Genomic DNA, 6052 nt, shown 5'->3' with positions numbered 1-6052 from the left:
GTTTGACGTAAAGAATGCTTTTCTTCATGGAGAACTAAAAGAAGAAATAACATGGAGGCTCTTCCCGGATTCCTAGGGGAAAATAAAAATCAAGAAGTTTGTCGGTTAAAAAAATCCACTTACAGGTTAAAGCAATCTCCTAGGGCATGGTTTGGAAGGTTTACCCTCGCAATGAAAAATTATGGTTTTAAACAAAGTAACGCAGACCATATGTTGTTCCTTAAAAGGAGAAACAATTTTGTAACATGTCTAGTCGTATATGTTGATGACATGATTATTACAGGAAATGACAAGGAAGAAATGGAACAACTAAAAGGGAATCTATTTGCAGAATTCGAAATGAAAGACCTGGGAAGATTAAAGTATTTTCTGGGAATTGAAGTATTAAGATCTAAACAAGGGATCTTTATCAGTCAACGCAAGTATATACTTAATCTTCTAGCAGAGACAGGTATGATGGACTGCAAACCAATAGAAACCCACATGATGGTGAACCACAGATTGCACATGGAACCTGAAGCGGAATTGGCAAATAAATAAAGATACCAATGACTGGTGGGAAAGTTAATATATCTCGCACACACTCGACCTGATATAGCTTACGCTGTTGGGATTGTTAGTCAATTCATGCACCAACCTCAGGCTGCTCACACGGAAGCTGTGTTAAGAATCATTAGGTATCTAAGGGGACAACTAGTCATGGGGTTCTATTCAAACCAAACGGGCATTTAGATGTTCAAGTATATACAAATGCTGGCTGAGCAGGAGATAAAGGGAATAGAAGGTCTACATCACGATATTTCATGTTAGTTGGCGGGAACTGGTAACTTGGAGAAGTAAAAAACAGAAGGTAGTTGCTCTCTCAAGTGCAGAAGCTGAATTCAGAGGAATAGCACGTGGTTTAACAGAAGTCCTATGGGTTCGGAAGCTCTTAACAGAAATTGGCTTTCCTCCGAAAGATAGAAGTAGAATTATGTGTCACAATGAAGCTGCAATTCAAATCTCAGAAAATCCAGTCCAGCATGATCGAACAAAACATGTAGAAGTCGACAGTAACTTTATTAGTGAGAAGCTCGAAACATGAATTATAGAACTCCCATTTGATCGTCCAGAAGATCAGTTAGCCGACATACTAACAAAAGCAGTTAATGGGAGAATCTTCGGCCATTGTCTAAGCAAGTTAAGTATCTGAGACCCTACTACTCAACTTGAGGGGGAGTGTTGAAAAAATAATAATTAAAAAGGGAAAAAGATTTCATGGAATTGGTCAATTCATTAGAGCCCAAAATCAAGGAGCACAACTAAAGCCATTACAACCAATTGACAGCCTTATTATTCTCATATATTTTCCTTATTTAGACCTTGTAATTTATTATAACTATGTTTTTCCTATTATTGTAAAATTCATTCACAAATATATCAAATACAGTTATAAGCATCGAGCTCTTTGATTAACAACACTTATGTTTTGGCCCATCGTAAATCCGGATTACATTTAAACGGTAAAACTTTCTGCACTAACTTGCTATTTGGTAAGGTAAACTTTAGTATTTGGCCTTACACGGTCTCATTCAGATTCTTAGCATATTCATCTATAAGATCGCAAACCCTAGTACCCTATATCCTTTAATAGAACGACTGCCAGCGAATTCCTTTGTTTGGCTTTTATAATTTGAACCCAAAGCATTGTGAATCTCTACCTCCAATTAATTAACAAAGCATTATTGAAAGAGTAGAGGGTACCAATGCCCAAACCATCCTTACTTTTATCTGTGAGAATCTTTTCCTATTTAAACCAAGCCAACTTCCTATTTTTATCTGTAATCGTAAAACCTAAAATAAATTCCTTGTAAAGACGCGAAAAGTTTATTTACATGCATAATAAAGATATATAATATGTACCTTGGGACCCACTGGCAAGATAAGAATAGGACTACAAATCCAATAAAAACAAAGCATGTTTGATTTCCACATGCGTAGTGGTAGGGGAGAAGTGTATCACGTGACACCCAGTCAGCAAGAAAATAGATTATATTTTAGAAGTGTAGTGGCGGGGGAGAGATTGGAGGAAGAAGTGTCACAATTTTAGTGCTTATATGAATAAAAAAATAAAATAAAATCAGGTGGGCCTCACAATTTTTGACCGGGAAATATTTCTCGCCATTCACCAATATCCTCCACTTCTCGCTGGGGGCGGTGTGCGTGCCACTTCTCCCTCTCATTCGCGGCCACTACGAAAGTTCTTCATCTGAAACCTATCCACGAGATGTTCCAACCTTTAGGCCTCCTCATCATATTCACACCAACAAGAACCACAACAAATCCAGTCAACCAAGTCCCAAGTGACAATTCTCACAAAAAGACAGAAACCAAATTGATGCATCGCAGAATAAAAGGACTTGTTTGATATAAGTATATACCATTATTTTATTCATATAACTAACTAGATATGCTAGCGAAAAGAAGAAATTTCATAGCCTCCAAATGTGAGTGTATTTTCAGGACTAAAATCTTTATTTGAGCCGCCGGCTTTGACCACATGTTGATTCTTGCATAACGTTATTTACCACATAGGTAATTTCTACACTTAACTCTAATTAAATAAAAGACCATAACCGAAACATTTATTTCGATCAACATAAACAATAAACCATAGTCTAAACATTAATTAAAATAGATAATAAAATTCTAAATTAGTGATCTAAATGTTTGTTTATATGATGATTATTTTTTGAACTTATATTTCGTTTTTTCACCCTTCTATTCATTTGAGTTACCGGCACCACATATTTTTTATTCTGCTGAAAAGAGTTCGTTGAATTCTTTAATAGATGAACCACTTTGCTTCTTTATTTTAACTAATTTCTCCAAATTACCTATCTCTTTACATTTTCTACAATTATTAAAATTTATTTCTTTCCTAGATTTCTTGACTCTTTATCATGTTAACATTTTTTTGTCATCTTCAACATTATGATTGAAGCTTTTTATGCTTAATTGTTGTCTGCCTTATAATCTTGATGTTGCACACATCATTGTTGGCAGATACATTGACATCATTAATTACACGTATTATACCGTGTACTTAGTTCTCTTTATTGCATTCATCCTTGAATAAGAACGGACGATGGTAGAGTAAGTTGATCACACATAACAACTCTGGCAATTAACCCAAATATAATCAAGCATATGGACTAATGTGAGGGTGATAAGATTTAGTAAAAAGTGCTCGTAGATATGGAAGAAAACTAGCTGTAGTTAGCTAAGGATAATGACAATTTATGATATTACAACAATATCGGATTATATTTCTTTATTATTTTATTAATATGAGTATCTATTAATAACGTCAAGTTGCCTATTCAATTAATTGACTCAACCAAGTGATATGTACAAAAGGACAGAAACCAAGTTGTTACATGGAGCAACTAAAATACTTGTTTGATTTAAATATCATTATTTTATTAACATAACTAACTAGATATGCCAGCGAAAGGACTAAGAAATTTCATAGCCTCCAAACATGAGTGATTTTAAGTGTATGCAGGACTAAAATCTTTATTTGAGCCGTCGGCTTTGACCGCATGTGACCATAAATACTAAGCTTGCATGTGGAACAACATAGAACAAGAACACAAAGTAACACATATTGTCTTTCAAGACCCTTCTTCTTCCTTGATCGAGTTTCTGCTCTTGTATTGCTGTCAGATTTCAGAAATATGGGAGCAGGTGGCCGGATGTCGGATTCATCTGACGTTCTGAAACGTGTCCCGATTGATCCACCATTCTCGTTGAGTGATCTGAAAAAGGCAATCCCAGCCCGTTGCTTCCAGCGATCGCTCATCCGTTCGTCATACTATGTTGTCCACGATCTTATTGTTACCTACGTCTTTTACTTCCTTGCAAACACTTACATTCCCCTTCTCCCTACTCCTTTAGCTTACCTAGCATGGCCCGTTTACTGGTTTTGCCAAGCTAGCATCCTGACCGGCTTATGGGTGATTGGTCATGAATGTGGTCACCACGCCTTTAGTGAATACCAGTGGGTTGATGACACTGTTGGATTCATCCTCCATTCGGCTCTCTTTACCCCTTATTTCTCTTGGAAGTACAGCCATCGAAGCCACCATGCCAACACAAACTCACTTGATAATGACGAAGTTTACATCCCTAAACGTAAATCCAAAGTTATGATTTATTCAAAAGTTCTTAACAACCCACCTGGCCGAGTCTTCACTTTGGTATTTAGGTTGACCCTCGGGTTTCCTTTGTATCTGTTGACTAACGTTTCTGGGAAGAAATACCAAAGATTTGCCAACCACTTTGATCCATTAAGTCCCATTTTCACCGAGCGTGAAAGAATTCAAGTTCTGCTCTCGGATCTTGGTATTCTTGCAGTTCTTTATGCTCTTCGGCAGCTTGTAGCAGTGAAAGGATTCACTTGGGCGATGTGCATGTATCTAGTTCCTGTGATAGGCGTGCATGCTTTCTTCGTTTTGATCACTTATTTGCACCACACCCATCTCTCCTTGCCACATTATGACTCCACCGAGTGGAACTGGATCAAAGGAGCGTTATCGACAATCGATAGAGATTTTGGATTTCTAAACAGGGTATTCCATGACGTAACGCACACTCATGTATTGCATCACCTCATCTCATATATTCCACATTATCATGCAAAGGAAGCTAGGGACGCAATCAAACCGGTTTTGGGTGATTACTATAAGATTGATAGGACTCCAATCTTCAAAGCGATGTGGCGAGAGGCTAAGGAATGCATGTACATCGAGCCTGATGAAGATAGCAAGCACGATGGTGCATACTGGTATCATAAGTTGTGATCACCCGCAAAAGATATTTTTATTCCTTTGTTGTTCACGTTGTTCTCTAAAATTAAAAGCCTGTGTATGTCTATGAGCAATGTTTCCCCGGCCAATTTACTTGAACCATACAAAATGTGTCTTGTAAGTCCTTATGCAAATTTATTTTTCAAAAGCGAATTTATAAAAAAACAACTTATCCCTTATGTATCGAAAATTAGCATGAATAAAGAGTTCCTTAGATTTATTATAAATTTTAGATTTACTTATTGGATTTTGCTTTATTAATGTTTGAACCGTCATATTGATAATCATGTGCGTTCAATTTTAAATTTTACACTAATAAGTTCACTTTTACCGCGTACAAGTAAAGTCGCTTTTATCCTTAGAAAAAGCAGTTTTGTGTCTGATTATTTTAAAGTAATAAAATTATTTGGTTACCCTGTAAGAATGAAATGGATCATTACTTTGTGTTGTCTAGTAAGCAAGAAATTAAAGACGAATGAATAAAATTAAATTGGTGGTAAGCGGCGGTGGTGATCGGCAACGTTTGAAACCCCTACCAAAGGCAGATTATACGCCAGAACGTGATGTTGATTGTTATTAGCACGCAACACAATAACATAATAATAATAATTTTTATTCATATTACTAAAATCTTTGTCACATATTACACGTATGAATAGAAATGAAATAAACAACAAAACCAGACAAAAAATTCGTTTATTATTAAATCTCCTAAAGGTCGACTATGTAATCTCCCATCTTGCAATCCTTCAACCTATAGCATATGAATTTGTCAATACATATGTTGGTGAGATTACATAAGGTTCATATATATATATATATATATATATGTGTGTGTGTGTGTGTGTGTGTGTGTGTGTAATATGAAAATGCACGATATCACTAGGTTTGCCGTACACGTTTGTGAATGTGTAACCGTATCCACCATCATCAACATAAAGTAAACATATAGCATATAGCAAATAAAGCATGAACAATCATGTATGTAATAAACACACCATAACATATGCGAAACATATTGAAAAACAAATGATAAAATAAAAAGATTGTTTTTGTAGGCATACATGCTATACCCAAAATATTAAAGTGTAAAAAGGGGTTATGAAAAACTCATCTCGATTAGTGAAGGTGTTAATTGGATTCGATGCGACTTGGTCAATCGATGAAGCCCTAAATAAAATTTTACATATGTGTTTTAGGCT

At 35.8% G+C, this 6052-nt stretch overlaps 1 pseudogene; it reads left to right on the top strand.

Annotated features, from left to right (window-relative positions):
• Positions 1-3719: 3719 nt before the first annotated feature.
• On the top strand, positions 3720-4844 carry LOC143573802 (delta(12) fatty acid desaturase DES8.11 pseudogene; annotated as a pseudogene).
• Positions 4845-6052: the final 1208 nt, after the last annotated feature.

Source organism: Bidens hawaiensis, unplaced genomic scaffold, assembly GCF_021521415.1.
Source record: "Bidens hawaiensis isolate Kalapana, Puna unplaced genomic scaffold, B.hawaiensis_p1.1 tig00026646_1, whole genome shotgun sequence".
In the NCBI taxonomy this organism is placed as follows: Eukaryota; Viridiplantae; Streptophyta; class Magnoliopsida; order Asterales; family Asteraceae; genus Bidens; species Bidens hawaiensis.
Note: the sequence above shows the minus strand (reverse complement) of the source record. Positions and strands in the feature narration are given on the sequence as shown.